Here is a 16,789-nt window from a genome sequence, read left to right as displayed (position 1 = left end):
ATTTTTAAATCCTTGTAATTTAGAGTGTAGGAACAACCATGGTATTATGCTATCTACTGAAGATAGCAATAAGAACAACCACAGTGTTATGCTATATACTGCTGATAGCAATAAGAACAACCACAATATTATGCTATATACTAATAATAGCAATAAGAACAACCACAGTATTACGCTATCTACTGAAGATAGCAATAGGAACAACCATGGTATTATGCTATCTACTGAAGATAGCAATAAGAACCACAGTATTATACTATCTACTGATATATAAATAAGAACAACCACAGTATTATGCTATCTACTGAAGATATAAGAACAACAGCATTATGATATTTACTGAAGATAGCAATAAGAACAATCACAGTATTATGCTATCTACTGAAGATAGCAATAAGAACAACCCAATATTATGCTATCTACTGAAGATAGCAATAAGAACAACCACAGTAATACGCTATCTACTGCAGATAGCAATAGGAAAAACCATGGTATTATGCTATCTACTGAAGATAGCGATAGGAACAATCACAGTATTATCATATCTACTGAAGATAGCAATAATAACAATCACAGTATTATGTTATTTACTGAAGGTAGCAATAAGAACAACCACAGTATTATCATATCTACTGAAGATAGCAATAATAACAATCACAGTATTATGTTATTTACTGAAGGTAGCAATAAGAACAACCACAGTATTATGCTATCTACTGAAGATAGCAATAAGAACAACCACAGTATTATGCTATCTACTGAAGATAGCAATAAGAACAACCACATTATTATGCTATCTACTGAAGATAGCAATAAGAACAACCACAGTATTATGCTATCTACTGAAGATAGCAATAAGAACAACCACAGTATTATGCTATCTACTGAAGATAGCAATAAGAACAACCACATTATTATGCTATCTACTGAAGATAGCAATAAGAACAACCACAGTATTATGCTATCTACTGAAGATAGCAATAAGAACAACCTGCAGTATTATGCTATCTACTGAAGATAGCAATAAGAACAACCACCGTATTATGCTATCTACTGAAGATAGCAATAAGAACAACCAGTAAGTGACATAGACTAATATAGGCTGATACCATTTCATGGCTCAGCAAAAGAGTCTAAATTTGATAAAATTTAGGGAAAGAATATGAAAATTCTGGTAATTTTATATAGGCTTAAAAGGGGGCATTTGGTGAGAGATTATCTAAACTTCACTCGGAATACTTTAAAAGGGATCATAGGGTAACAGCAAAACAGAAATGGGTAATTGGGTGAGAGGGAGATGATCACTTATTTTCAATGAGTGCCCCTTCCCTTCCCCTTGGTTTATGAGGCAGCTGATATTTTAATCCTTCAAGAATGTACTTAGTTTCAGTGAAAACCAAGTAAAACATGAGGATTTACCCTGCTTCCTTTGCTCTCTCACGTATCTTTTGCCCTTCCCATTTTCCTCCTTTTTCTCTCCTCTCCTCTTTCCTTTTCGCTTTTTCCGCTGCCATTTTTCACCATTTTGCTACTGTATATACTTCTGCCACAAGTGCAATCAATATAGCAAACATTAATTTAACATCCACATTTATAACAAATACCAGAAACAATGGACCATGGTTTGCGATTATATTCTTAAATGTCTAAGCTTTGTGTCAAACAAAACCTATAACGAAACCATAGCAGACTCCACTATAGACGTATAAATATCAAAATAATACAAGGATCAAGACCCGTGATTTCAGAGTGGAAGAACCCTCGCTTGTGTTAAACCTCTTTCACGTATGTCAACCATATGGATAGCAACGTATAATCATACACAGCATTATACACGGTGTTAAGGCTCTTCTGTCTACGTTTTAGACGTATAATTTGCCGTGGAAATGTATATTGCATGGTGCTGATCAAGCGGATAACAAAAATGTATTGAATTGGCAATATTGCTCACACCTAAAAATGAGAAAAGACACCCAATACCAAGGAGGGTGAAAAAAAGAGGGGGGTAAACATTGATAAATAAAAGTCACTCAATTTTCTATTCAGTAGGATCAGTCTTTTTCAAAAAATATGCAATAAAAATGCTAAATGTCATAAAATTGATAATACAATAAATAGAAAAAACACAACCACAGTAATATGCTATCTACTGCAGATAGCTTAGCAATAAGAAAACTGCAGTATTATGTTATCTACTGAAGATAGCAATAAGAACAATCACAGTATTATGATATCTACTGAAGATAGCAATAAGAACAAACACAGTATTATGCTATCTACTGAAGATAGCAATAAGAACAATAAGAACAACACAGTATTATGCTATCTACTGAAGATAGCAATAAGAACAAACACAGTATTATGTTATCTACTGAAGATAGCAATAAGAACAACCACAGTATTATGCTATCTACTGAAGATAGCAATAAGAACAATCACAGTATTATGCTATCTACTGAAGATAGCAATAGGAACAACCATGGTATTATGCTATCTACTGAAGATAGCAATAAGAACAACCACAGTGTTATGCTATATACTGCTGATAGCAATAAGAACAACCACAATATTATGCTATATACTAATAATAGCAATAAGAACAACCACAGTATTACGCTATCTACTGAAGATAGCAATAGGAACAACCATGGTATTATGCTATCTACTGAAGATAGCAATAAGAACCACAGTATTATACTATCTACTGATATATAAATAAGAACAACCACAGTATTATGCTATCTACTGAAGATATAAGAACAACAGCATTATGATATTTACTGAAGATAGCAATAAGAACAATCACAGTATTATGCTATCTACTGAAGATAGCAATAAGAACAACCCAATATTATGCTATCTACTGAAGATAGCAATAAGAACAACCACAGTAATACGCTATCTACTGCAGATAGCAATAGGAAAAACCATGGTATTATGCTATCTACTGAAGATATCGATAGGAACAATCACAGTATTATCATATCTACTGAAGATAGCAATAATAACAATCACAGTATTATGTTATTTACTGAAGGTAGCAATAAGAACAACCACAGTATTATCATATCTACTGAAGATAGCAATAATAACAATCACAGTATTATGTTATTTACTGAAGGTAGCAATAAGAACAACCACAGTATTATGCTATCTACTGAAGATAGCAATAAGAACAACCACAGTATTATGCTATCTACTGAAGATAGCAATAAGAACAACCACAGTATTACGCTATCTACTGAAGATAGCAATAGGAACAACCATGGTATTATGCTATCTACTGAAGATAGCAATAAGAACCACAGTATTATACTATCTACTGATATATAAATAAGAACAACCACAGTATTATGCTATCTACTGAAGATATAAGAACAACAGCATTATGATATTTACTGAAGATAGCAATAAGAACAATCACAGTATTATGCTATCTACTGAAGATAGCAATAAGAACAACCCAATATTATGCTATCTACTGAAGATAGCAATAAGAACAACCACAGTAATACGCTATCTACTGCAGATAGCAATAGGAAAAACCATGGTATTATGCTATCTACTGAAGATAGCGATAGGAACAATCACAGTATTATCATATCTACTGAAGATAGCAATAATAACAATCACAGTATTATGTTATTTACTGAAGGTAGCAATAAGAACAACCACAGTATTATCATATCTACTGAAGATAGCAATAATAACAATCACAGTATTATGTTATTTACTGAAGGTAGCAATAAGAACAACCACAGTATTATGCTATCTACTGAAGATAGCAATAAGAACAACCACAGTATTATGCTATCTACTGAAGATAGCAATAAGAACAACCACATTATTATGCTATCTACTGAAGATAGCAATAAGAACAACCACAGTATTATGCTATCTACTGAAGATAGCAATAAGAACAACCACAGTATTATGCTATCTACTGAAGATAGCAATAAGAACAACCACATTATTATGCTATCTACTGAAGATAGCAATAAGAACAACCACAGTATTATGCTATCTACTGAAGATAGCAATAAGAACAACCGCAGTATTATGCTATCTACTGAAGATAGCAATAAGAACAACCACCGTATTATGCTATCTACTGAAGATAGCAATAAGAACAACCAGTAAGTGACATAGACTAATATAGGCTGATACCATTTCATGGCTCAGCAAAAGAGTCTAAATTTGATAAAATTTAGGAAAGAATATGAAAATTCTGGTAATTTTATATAGGCTTAAAAAGGGGGCATTTGGTGAGAGATTATCTAAACTTCACTCGGAATACTTTAAAAGGGATCATAGGGTAACAGCAAAACAGAAATGGGTAATTGGGTGAGAGGGAGATGATCACTTATTTTCAATGAGTGCCCCCTTCCCTTCCCCTTGGTTTATGAGGCAGCTGATATTTTAATCCTTCAAGAATGTACTTAGTTTCAGTGAAAACCAAGTAAAAATGAGGATTTACCCTGCTTCCTTTGCTCTCTCACGTATCTTTTGCCCTTCCCATTTTCCTCCTTTTCTCTCCTCTCCCTTTCCTTTTCGCTTTTTCCGCTGCCATTTTTCACCATTTTGCTACTGTATACTTCTGCCACAAGTGCAATCAATATAGCAAACATTAATTTAACATCCACATTTATAACAAATACCAGAAACAATGGACCATGGTTTGCGATTATATTCTTAAATGTCTAAGCTTTGTGTCAAACAAAACCTATAACGAAACCATAGCAGACTCCACTATAGACGTATAAATATCAAAATAATACAAGGATCAAGACCCGTGATTTCAGAGTGGAAGAACCCTCGCTTGTGTTAAACCTCTTTCACGTATGTCAACCATATGGATAGCAACGTATAATCATACACAGCATTATACACGGTGTTAAGGCTCTTCTGTCTACGTTTTAGACGTATAATTTGCCGTGGAAATGTATATTGCATGGTGCTGATCAAGCGGAAAAAAAAATGTATTGAATTGGCAATATTGCTCACACCTAAAATGAGAAAAAGACACCCAATACCAAGGAGGGTGAAAAAAAAGAGGGGGGGGGGGGGTAAACATTGATAAATAAAAGTCACTCAATTTTCTATTCAGTAGGATCAGTCTTTTTCAAAAAATATGCAATAAAAATGCTAAATGTCATAAAATTGATAATACAATAAATAGAAAAACACAACCACAGTAATATGCTATCTACTGCAGATAGCTTAGCAATAAGAGAACTGCAGTATTATGTTATCTACTGAAGATAGCAATAAGAACAATCACAGTATTATGATATCTACTGAAGATAGCAATAAGAACAAACACAGTATTATGCTATCTACTGAAGATAGCAATAAGAACAATAAGAACAACACAGTATTATGCTATCTACTGAAGATAGCAATAAGAACAAACACAGTATTATGTTATCTACTGAAGATAGCAATAAGAACAACCACAGTATTATGCTATCTACTGAAGATAGCAATAAGAAAAATCACAGTATTATGCTATCTAATGAAGATAGCAATAAGAACAACCACAGTATTATGCTATCTACTGAAGATAGCAATAAGAACAAACACAGTATTATGCTATCTACTGAAGATAGCAATAAGAACAATAAGAACAACACAGTATTATGCTATCTACTGAAGATAGCAATAAGAACAAACACAGTATTATGTTATCTACTGAAGATAGCAATAAGAACAACCACAGTATTATGCTATCTACTGAAGATAGCAATAAGAAAAATCACAGTATTATGCTATCTATTGAAGATAGCAATAAGAACAACCACAGTATTATGCTATCTACTGAAGATAGCAATAAGAACAACCACAGTATTATGCTATCTACTGAAGATAGCAATAAGAACAACACAGTATTATGCTATCTACTGAAGATAGCAATCAGAACAACCAGAGTATTATGCTATCTATTGAAGATAGCAATAAGAACAAGCACAGTATTGTTATCTACTGAAGATAGCAATAAAAACAACCACAGTATTATGCTATCTACTGAAGATAGCAATACGAACAACCACAGTATTATGTTATCTACTGAAGATAGCTATAAAAACAACTGCAGTATTATGTTATCTACTGAAGATAGCAATAAGAACAACCACGGTATTATGTTATCTACTAAATATAGCAATAAGAACAACCACAGTATTATGCTATCTACTGAAGATAGCAATAAGAACAATCACAGTATTATGCTATCTATTGAAGATAAGCAATAAGAACAATAAGAACAACACAGTATTATGCTATCTACTGAATATAGCAATAAGTACAACCACAGTATTATGCTATCTACTGAAGATAGCAATAAGAACAACCACAGTATTATGCTATCTACTGAAGATAGCAATAAGAACAACCACAGTATTATGCTATCTACTGAAGATAGCAATAAGAACAACCACAGCATTATGCTATCTACTGCAGATAGCAATAAGAAGATCTGCAGTATTATGCTATCTACTGAAGATAACAAGAACAACCACAGTATTATGCTATCTACTGAAGATAGCAATAGGAACAACCGCAGTATGATGCTATCTACTGAAGATAGCAATAAGAACAACCACCGTATTATGCTATCTACTGAAGATAGCAATAAGAACAACCACAGTATTATGCTATCTACTGAAGATAGCAATAAGAACAACCACAGCATTATGCTATCTACTGAAGATAGCAATAAGAACAACCAGTAAGTGACATAGACTTATATAAGCTGATACCATTTCATGGCTCAGCAAAAGAGTCTAAATTTGATAAAATTTAGGGAAAGAATATGAAAATTCTGGTAATTTTATATAGGCTTAAAAAGGGGGGCATTTGGTGAGAGCTTATCTAAACTTCACTCGGAATACTTTAAAAGGGGATCATAGGGTAACAGCAAAACAGAAATGGGTAATTGGGTGAGAGGGAGATGATCACTTATTTTCAATGAGTGCCCCCTTCCCTTCCCCTTGGTTTATGAGGCAGCTGATATTTTAATCCTTCAAGAATGTACTTAGTTTCAGTGAAAACCAAGTAAAAAATGAGGATTTACCCTGCTTCCTTTGCTCTCTCACGTATCTTTTGCCCTTCCCATTTTCCTCCTTTTTCTCTCCTCTCCCCTTTCCTTTTCGCTTTTTCCGCTGCCATTTTTCACCATTTTGCTACTGTATATACTTCTGCCACAAGTGCAATCAATGTAGCAAACATTAATTTAACATCCACATTTATAACAAATACCAGAAACAATGGACTATGGTTTGCGATTATATTCTTAAATGTCTAAGCTTTGTGCCAAACAAAACCTATATGACGAAACCATAGCAGCAGACTCCACTTTAGACGTATAAATATCAAAATAATACAAGGATCAAGACCCGTGATTTCAGAGTGGAAGAACCCTCGCTTGTGTTAAACCTCTTTCACGTATGTCAACCATATGGATAGCAACGTATAATCATACACAGCATTATACACGGTGTTAAGGCTCTCTGTCTACGTTTTAGACGTATAATTTGCCGTGGAAATGTATATTGCATGGTGCTGATCAAGCGGATAACAAAAATGTATTGAATTGGCAATATTGCTCACACCTAAAATGAGAAAAGACACCCAATACCAAGGAAAAAAAAAAAAAAGAGGGGGGGGGGTAAACATTGATAAATAAAAGTCACTAAATTTTCTATTCAGTAGGATCAGTCTTTTTCAAAAAATATGCAATAAAATGCTAAATGTAATAAAATTGATAATAAAAAAAAAAAAAAAAACACAACCAAAATAATATGCTATCTACTGCAGATAGCTTAGCAATAAGAGAACTGCAGTATTATGCTATCTACTGAAGATAGCAATAAGAACAACCACAGTATTATGCTATTTACTACAGATGGGGGAGTGGTCAGCTATATGAAACATAATTCATGATGGACATTGTAGACCATCTTTTGGGTTGTTCCCTGATCTGTTGAAGATGAAACTCGATGACCAGTTTTTACAACTATTTATGAAAGTAAAGAACAAACTGAGACAATTATGAAACCACATGTTCATGACATGTTCTGCATAATAACATTTATGCACATTTATTTTATTCATGTGTTAATTCGCAAACATACAATGTTTGTTTAACAATTCAAAAATAACAGTATTTTCCATTGGTCAATACCTTTATGGAGAACTTATAATATTTTTAATTGTACAATTAATATTTCCAATGGCAGATTTACATTTCATAATGCACCAAGTATATAAGCAGGGGTTCTCAATATTATGCTATCTACTGAAGATAGCAATAAGAACAAACACAGTATTATGTTATCTACTGAAGATAGCAATAAGAACAACCACAGTATTATGCTATCTACTGAAGATAGCAATAAGAAAAATCACAGTATTATGCTATCTATTGAAGATAGCAATAAGAACAACCACAGTATTATGCTATCTACTGAAGATAGCAATAAGAACAACCACAGTATTATGCTATCTACTGAAGATAGCAATAAGAACAACACAGTATTATGCTATCTACTGAAGATAGCAATCAGAACAACCAGAGTATTATGCTATCTATTGAAGATAGCAATAAGAACAAGCACAGTATTGTTATCTACTGAAGATAGCAATAAAAACAACCACAGTATTATGCTATCTACTGAAGATAGCAATACGAACAACCACAGTATTATGTTATCTACTGAAGATAGCTATAAAAACAACTGCAGTATTATGTTATCTACTGAAGATAGCAATAAGAACAACCACGGTATTATGTTATCTACTAAAGATAGCAATAAGAACAACCACAGTATTATGCTATCTACTGAAGATAGCAATAAGAACAATCACAGTATTATGCTATCTATTGAAGATAAGCAATAAGAACAATAAGAACAACACAGTATTATGCTATCTACTGAATATAGCAATAAGTACAACCACAGTATTATGCTATCTACTGAAGATAGCAATAAGAACAACCACAGTATTATGCTATCTACTGAAGATAGCAATAAGAACAACCACAGTATTATGCTATCTACTGAAGATAGCAATAAGAACAACCACAGCATTATGCTATCTACTGCAGATAGCAATAAGAAGATCTGCAGTATTATGCTATCTACTGAAGATAACAAGAACAACCACAGTATTATGCTATCTACTGAAGATAGCAATAGGAACAACCGCAGTATGATGCTATCTACTGAAGATAGCAATAAGAACAACCACCGTATTATGCTATCTACTGAAGATAGCAATAAGAACAACCACAGTATTATGCTATCTACTGAAGATAGCAATAAGAACAACCACAGCATTATGCTATCTACTGAAGATAGCAATAAGAACAACCAGTAAGTGACATAGACTTATATAAGCTGATACCATTTCATGGCTCAGCAACAGAGTCTAAATTTGATAAAATTTAGGAAAGAATATGAAAATTCTGGTAATTTTATATAGGCTTAAAAAGGGGGCATTTGGTGAGAGCTTATCTAAACTTCACTCGGAATACTTTAAAAGGGGATCATAGGGTAACAGCAAAACAGAAATGGGTAATTGGGTGAGAGGGAGATGATCACTTATTTTCAATGAGTGCCCCTTCCCTTCCCCTTGGTTTATGAGGCAGCTGATATTTTAATCCTTCAAGAATGTACTTAGTTTCAGTGAAAACCAAGTAAAAAATGAGGATTTACCCTGCTTCCTTTGCTCTCTCACGTATCTTTTGCCCTTCCCATTTTCCTCCTTTTCTCTCCTCTCCCTTTCCTTTTCGCTTTTTCCGCTGCCATTTTTCACCATTTTGCTACTGTATATACTTCTGCCACAAGTGCAATCAATGTAGCAAACATTAATTTAACATCCACATTTATAACAAATACCAGAAACAATGGACTATGGTTTGCGATTATATTCTTAAATGTCTAAGCTTTGTGCCAAACAAAACCTATATGACGAAACCATAGCAGCAGACTCCACTTTAGACGTATAAATATCAAAATAATACAAGGATCAAGACCCGTGATTTCAGAGTGGAAGAACCCTCGCTTGTGTTAAACCTCTTTCACGTATGTCAACCATATGGATAGCAACGTATAATCATACACAGCATTATACACGGTGTTAAGGCTCTCTGTCTACGTTTTAGACGTATAATTTGCCGTGGAAATGTATATTGCATGGTGCTGATCAAGCGGATAACAAAAATGTATTGAATTGGCAATATTGCTCACACCTAAAAATGAGAAAAGACACCCAATACCAAGGAGGGTGAAAAAAAGAGGGGGGGGGGTAAACATTGATAAATAAAAGTCACTAAATTTTCTATTCAGTAGGATCAGTCTTTTTCAAAAAATATGCAATAAAATGCTAAATGTAATAAAATTGATAATACAATAAATAGAAAAACACAACCAAAATAATATGCTATCTACTGCAGATAGCTTAGCAATAAGAGAACTGCAGTATTATGCTATCTACTGAAGATAGCAATAAGAACAACCACAGTATTATGCTATTTACTACAGATGGGGGAGTGGTCAGCTATATGAAACATAATTCATGATGGACATTGTAGACCATCTTTTGGGTTGTTCCCTGATCTGTTGAAGATGAAACTCGATGACCAGTTTTTACAACTATTTATGAAAGTAAAGAACAAACTGAGACAATTATGAAACCACATGTTCATGACATGTTCTGCATAATAACATTTATGCACATTTATTTTATTCATGTGTTAATTCGCAAACATACAATGTTTGTTTAACAATTTCAAAAATAACAGTATTTTCCATTGGTCAATACCTTTATGGAGAACTTATAATATTTTTAATTGTACAATTAATATTTCCAATGGCAGATTTACATTTCATAATGCACCAAGTATATAAGCAGGGGTTCTCAATATTATGCTATCTACTGAAGATAGCAATAAGAACAACCATAGTATTATGATATCTACTGAAGATAGCAATAAGAACAAACACAGTATTACGCTATCTACTGAAGATAGCAATAAGAACAACCACAGCATTATGCTATCTACTGAAGATAGCAATAAGAACAACCACAGTATTATGCTATCTACTGAAGATAGCAATAAGAACAACCACAGTATTATGCTATCTACTGAAGATAGTAATATGATCAACCACAGTATTATGCTATCTACTGAAAATAACAATAAGAACCACAGTATTATGCTATCTACTGAAGATAACAATAACCACAGTATTATGTTATGTACTGAAAATAGCAATAAGAACAACTGCATCATGCCATCACAGTATTATGCTATTTACTGAAGATAGCAATAAGAACAACACAGTATTACAACACAGTATTTTGCTATCTATTGAAGATAGCAAGAACAATTACAGTATTATGCTATCTATCTACTGAAGATAGCAATTAGAACAACCACAGTATTATGCTATCTACTGAAAATAGCAATAAGAACAACCACAGCATTGTGCTTTCTACTGAAGATAGCAATAAGAACCACAGCGCAGCATTATGCTATCTACTGAAGATAGCAATTTTGAACCACCACATTATTATGCTATCTACTGAAGATAGCAATAAGAACAACCACAGTATTATGCTATCTACTGAAGATAGCAATAAGAACAACCACAGTATAATGCTATCTACTGAATATAGCAATAAGTACAACCACAGTATTATGCTATCTACTGAAGATAGCAATAAGAACAACCACAGTAATATGCTATCTACTGAAGATAGCAATAAGATCAACCACAGTATTGTGTTATCTACTGAAGATAGCAATAAGAACAACCACAGTAATATGCTATCTACTGCAGATAGCAATAAGAACAACTGCAGTATTATGCTATCTACTGAAGATAACAAGAACAACCACAGTATTATGCTATCTACTGCAGATAATAGGCATAAGAACAACCACAGTATTATGCTATCTACTGGAGATATCAATATGAACAATCACAGTATTCGGCTATCTACTGAATATAGCAATAAGAACAACCACAGTATTATGCTATCTACTGAATATAGCAATAAGTACAACGACAGTATTATGCTATCTACTGAAGATAGCAATAAGAACAACCATGGTATTATGCTATCTACTGAAGATAGCAATAAGAACAACCACAGTATTATGCTATCTACTGAAGATAGCAATAAGGACAACCACAGTATTTTGCTATCTACTGAAGATAGCAATAAGAACAACCACAGTATTATGCTATCTACTGAAGATAGCAATAGGAACAACCACAGTATTATGCTATCTACTGAAGATAGCAATAAGAACAACCACAGTATTATGCTATCTACTGAAGATAGCAATAAGAACAACCACAGTATTATGTTATCTACTGAAGATAGCAATAAGAACAACCACAGTATTATGCTATCTACTGAAGATAGCAATAAGAACAACCGCAGTATTATGCTATCTACTGAAGATAGCAATAAGAACAACCACAGTATTATGCTATCTACTGAAGATAGCAATAAGAACAACCATAGTATTATGCTATCTACTGCAGATAGCAATAAGAACAACCACAGTATTATGCTATCTACTGAAGATAGCAATAAGAACAACCATGGTATTATGTTATCTACTGAAGATAGCAATAAGAACAACCACAGTAGTATGCTATCTACTGAAGATAGCAATAAGAAAAACCACAGTATCTATGCTATCTACTGAAGATAGCAATAGTAACCACAGTATTATGCTATCTACTGAAGATATCAATATGATGCTATCTACTGAATATAGCAATAAGAACAACCACAGTATTACGCTATCTACTGAAGATAGCAATAGTAACCACAGTATTATGCTATCTACTGAAGATATCAATATGATGCTATCTACTGAATATAGCAATAAGAACAACCACAGTATTATGCTATCTACTGAATGTAGCAATAAGAACAACCACAGTATTACGCTGTCTACTGAAGATAGTAATAAGAACAACCACAACATTATGCTATCTATTGCATATAGCAATAGAACAACACACAGTATTATGCTAGCCACAGATGATAGCAATAAGGACAACCAAAGTATCATGTTATATAGCACTATTTAATGTGTTCATGTTCATATAGCGCTTGTTCATGTGTTCATATATCACATAATTTGTTGTTATCGTTTGGCTTCCACAGCATTTCATCCAATGGGCTATTCCAGGTCATATCTTCTACAGCAGGTGTATGTATGTCAACTGGAACAGCCCTATCCAAGCCAACAGGCAAGTTGATAAGAACCATTAAATGTAAGCACCATTGCTTTACTGGTTTAGAACCCAGCAGCAGTTCAGTGTACCTTGACATTTATAAGATATTGATGGCATTGTATTAATGTGTTTAACTCCCTAACATTTGAAATGCATGTAATTTAGCAAAGTGTTGGTAATGTGATGAGCTAATGTAATGGAAGGGGAGAGGCACTTGTCTTAATTGGGGGTTGTGTACTCTTGGCAGTTAACATAAGGGGCGTATCTAGACAGGTTGTTCAGAATGGACAAGATTTGTTGGAAGGGGAAAACATCCATTTTATTCATTTTCTTCCTGATTTTATCACAAATACCTACCTGGGATTATCATTTGTGTAAAACTGCACAGAATTAACCTAATACAGAAACCTTCTATGGAATCATTATACAACTTTATTATGTATGTTGTTTATTTCCTCAATGAAGTCTTTTTCATTAGATAGCAAAATGAATGTTGTTCGTAATGCTACCTTCAGTAGACAGCATAATAATGTGGTGGTCCTTATTGCTATCTTCAATAGATAGCATAATACTGTTGTTCGTATTGCTATCTTCAGTAGATTGCATAATAATGTTTTGTTCTTATTGATATCTTCAGTAGATAACATAATCTAGTTGTTGTTATTGCTATCTCTTCAGTAGATAGCATAATATTGTGGTTGTCCTTATTGCTATCTTCAGTAGATAGCATAATACTGTGGTTGTTCTTTGTGGTTGTCCTTACTGCTATAGTCAGTAGATAGAATAATAATGTAAAGTGTGCTGAGGCTTGTGGATCAATGTCTAGGTGTTGTGCATAGTGCACTAGTCTAACTCTTGAATATCTTACACCAAGGATACATGTGATACATCCTTTCCTGCAGGGTATAGGGGTGATGTGTCCATCTGACACTAAAATTACTACAATATTTTGTTATGCTTTATCACTGATTTTCCCCAACATTGTTATACCACATACAATCTGTCATTCTTTTGCCTCGCAGCTCAAATCCCGACCCCGTGTGACATATCTCATAACCTACATCGCAGAAACGCCCCCTATTTATATATTTATCTAAGTATGTTCGCTAAATCCAAATTATTGGATTATAAACTACTTGGCTTATCACAGATCTTACAGAATTGGATTATTTTACAATTTATGTGTCGAGATATGTTTGTCCTAATTTTAGGAACTTGGGTTTAAGAAAATGCTTCAGATACGTTAACCCCAATATGTTATAATTAGCAGGTAATATGACTGCATTCTAGAAAACTTGCATGTACAAAATATAAAATATTATGAGAAAGTGAAGCAAAAGAAAAGTTCAATTTTAATACTGATTTACACCGAACAGCTTAAAATTCATAGAAATAAAGATTTTGGCATGTTGCTTAATAAATGGCAAATGTGATTACAATGTAATAGTGACAACATTTTAAAATTTCACAAAAAGGGGTATTTTGTGATCCACAGCCTCATTCCCCTACTTTTCTCAAACAAAGTTGATATTTTTATAGCACCGGAAACCTCTGGCTACATAATGTTTATGTACAAAAAAATTCTTGCAGATTAGTTTGTTTAGCAAAAATATCACTAAATTGGAATTATGTTCTGGTACATGTACACCAGAACGAAATTACAACACATTTGTCTATGGAGCAGTGTAGCACACATAATCATGCATAACTCGCAAATGCAAAATCAAAAACTGAAATTTTGGTAAATAAGCTTTTGTCGTGGCTATCTATTGAAAAATGACATAAAAAGAGGATGCTAGGATCACAAAATACTCCTTGAACAGGAAGGCAGGATACTTATGTACTTTCTTCTTATGAATTCACACCACCAAATAGTATCATATGCCATGTTCCCATCATTTCAATTCTCAGAAAAAAGTAAGCATTAAAGTTAGCAGAAATTTGCATAATTTTGGCTAAATTTGGATTGGCCATGATTAGTAATGTTAAATCCTGCAAGTGTACCACAAATGGGAGAGATCAAGTAATTTTAAATAATTTTAAGCAGCCTTTTCCTTCTGTTTTCTATACCGAAACACTAGCATTAAAAACCTCGCGTCGAGGTTTTGCCAAGTTTTAAAAATAACGGTTACTTAATGAAATAACGGTTAGTTCATGAAAAAGAAGAAGTGAAATTTAGCAAAACGCGGCGAGGTTTATTTGCCCGTAAGAGAGCTCTATTGTTCGCTATTGTATCCGCTATTGTATCCACTATTGTATTCTATTCATAAAAGCTACTGCAAGAATCGCGGCAATCCCTGATATTGCTGGTGTCTACCACCGGCGTTTCGTATTTATTAACATTCAAAATGATCCGATACTCTTTCATTTATAGACTTATTCCCACCTTTTATATAATATTCAGAAATTGCAATTATGAAAACTACAAACTTTGAAAGTGAAAATATATTACCATCGAAAATATATCATACTTAAATTCTATAGAATCTATAGAGGCATTGCATGTGAAGTATCATCCCGTAAATATGGCAGACTACTCAAATGCATTCAACAAAAGCATGATTGCAATCTACCGTGACAGTTCGTCTCACACACATAACCCTGCACTACGATCAAATAGGTTGATGACAACATTTGATTGAATGGACTGTACTCCGCCATAACTACGGTGAAGGACACCGGTTCAAATCCTTTGTTTGGAGCCAATCAATAATTTCATGCAGGGCCTCTATAGATACCCAACCCAGAAGTGCCCATTTATTTTCTAATTTTTTGTAATCGCGCCCAAATATCCCCGCAAATATCTTATACACGGTTTTATTGATTCATTTTGGGCATTTCAAAAGTTAGAAGTCGTCAAAAATGGCAACATCCATTGATAGCAATGGTTGAGTAAACATTGTCTAAACACTAGATAAAAAGACAGCTTTGTACTACAGAGAAGATGTGAGGAAAAGGAGATAGATCCAGCTATCCTCAAACAAAATATGTGTGCTGCCGCTCATTCAAAAGTAATCACGCTATTCAGGTTTAACAATAAAATACAATAAAGGGGTTCGAACCCATGATGGCAGGGAACCTCTATTATTATCGGGAATTGCCTGTTACACATGATCGCACATAAGGTCGTGAGCAATTGGTCGGACCTCATCTGCCCAGAACATATTGACCCAGGTCAGCATACCGCCATATCCTTCCCGACATGCTTAGTAGCCAAGTCCGTAGAAGAGTGGATCCACACACTATGTACACAAATATACATTTGGCCACATTTTATTATACTGATTAATACTGAATTTATTAAACATGGTAACAAATATTCTCTAGCAAATCGGTTATAGATGGAACTGGTAGGCATAATTATAAATTCGGGATATTAAATATCTTCCTGACCAGCCAGATCTGCGCATGGTCAAAGACGAGTATCAGACCGACGCAAACTGGCTTAGTCTCCACATCAGCCAGTTTGGTTCCGCCCCTCCACAGGGAGCGTAACCTGTGTAGGAGACTCGGTCGGACCTGGT

Source organism: Amphiura filiformis, chromosome 13 (genome assembly GCF_039555335.1).
Source record: "Amphiura filiformis chromosome 13, Afil_fr2py, whole genome shotgun sequence".
NCBI classification, from domain to species: Eukaryota; Metazoa; Echinodermata; class Ophiuroidea; order Amphilepidida; family Amphiuridae; genus Amphiura; species Amphiura filiformis.
This window is presented reverse-complemented; position numbering follows the sequence as displayed.